The 1,630-nt window shown below is 39.0% G+C and overlaps 1 pseudogene; it reads left to right on the top strand.

The window, feature by feature from the left end:
- Positions 1-795: 795 nt before the first annotated feature.
- On the top strand, positions 796-1,042 carry LOC114091183 (cytochrome c oxidase subunit 7A2, mitochondrial pseudogene; annotated as a pseudogene).
- Positions 1,043-1,630: the final 588 nt, after the last annotated feature.

Raw genomic sequence — 1,630 nt, 5'->3', positions numbered from 1 at the left:
CACCTCTCTTCCCTATTTAGTGGTAATATTCTCATGCTCTTCCTCCCTATCCCATTTTGAGTCACCCCCCTTATATCAGAGAAGACATTTGGCATTTTTTTTTTGGGGGGGGCGGGATTGGCTAACTTCACTTAGCATAATCTGCTCTAATGCCATCCATTTCCCTACAAATGCCATGATCTTGTTATTTTTTAGTGCTGAGTAATATTCCATTGTGTATAAATGCTACTTTTTTTATCCATTCATCTATTGAAGGGCATCTAGATTGGTTCCACAGTCTAGATATTGTGAATTGTGCTGCTATAAACATTGATGTGGCTGTGTCCCTGTAGTATGCTCTTTTTAGGTCTTTTGGGTATAGTCCAAGAAGGGGAATAGCTGGGTCAAATGGTGGTCCCATTCCCAGCTTTCTAAGGGATCTCCATACTGCTTTCCAAATTGGCTGCACCAATTTGCAGTCACACCAGCAATGTATGAGCGTATCTTTTTCCCCACATCCTCGCCAGCACTTGTTGTTGCTTTTCTTTTGCAGTGCTGAGGACCAAACCCAGAGTCTCAACACATGCTAGGCATGTGCTCTACTACTGAGCTACACTCCAGCCCCATTCCTTTATCTTCAGTTGTAAAGCATTTGTTCAAGTATTTTTAATTGAGTTCTTTTCCATTTTTCTTTCTTTTAATTAAACACTAACTTTGAGATAACTGTACATTCATATGCAATTATAAAAAACAATACAGAGGGGGATGTTGTGATTTTCATTCTTGGTGTTTAGTTGTTGCAGTTGTTGGGGCAAGATGCTGCAAAATCTGCCAGGTTTTCCTCAGATTGCCCAAAGGACCATCAGCATGGTTTCACACAGGCACTTTGAAAATAAATTTCCAGAGAAACAAAAGCTGTTTCAGGATGATAATGAAACTTCAGTGCACCTAAAGGATGGGATAGCTGATGCCCTGCTATATAGAGCTATCATGAGTCTTAACAGTTGGTGGAACAGCATATGTCATATATCAGTTGGCTGTAGATTCATTTCCCAAGAAGTAGAATTGACTACAGTCATCTCAGCAATCATTGGTTTAGTTTAATTCAGCTCTCTATGGACCAGTAATCAGATAAATAACTGAGCTCTTCTTTGGGGATCAATATTTATTGACTTGTACTAACTGCCAACAATAAAGCAGGTTTACCATGAAGGAAAAAAAAAGAAACTATACAGAGGGTCTCATGGATCCTTTGCCTAATTTCTCCCAATGGCAAAATCTTGCAAAACTAAACTCTAATATCACAACCCAAGATATTAAAATTGATACAGTCAAAATATATTATGTTTACATCATCACAAATATCCCACATTTCTACACCCATCTACCTCTCACCATAGCCCTCTAATCAAGTCACTTGAATCACTAAAACAGAAAGTTATGGTCCTTCAACCACATTGGACTTGAGTAAATTTACAGATTTAAAGCTCCTTTGATAAAAGTGAGACCTTGTCCCTTTGAGGAAAGACCTCATGACACCGCCAATATTTATTCTCTTAATCTTTCTCCCAGCTTTTCCCAACAGGACCAAGAGCCATTGCCAGAGTGACTATTCACACGAAGGGCACTGGCTTTGAACTGAAACTAATTC

This window comes from Marmota flaviventris, chromosome 8 (genome assembly GCF_047511675.1).
Source record: "Marmota flaviventris isolate mMarFla1 chromosome 8, mMarFla1.hap1, whole genome shotgun sequence".
NCBI lineage: Eukaryota > Metazoa > Chordata > Mammalia > Rodentia > Sciuridae > Marmota > Marmota flaviventris.
The sequence above is the reverse complement of the archived record's forward strand: the minus strand, read 5'-3'. Positions and strand labels throughout refer to the sequence as shown.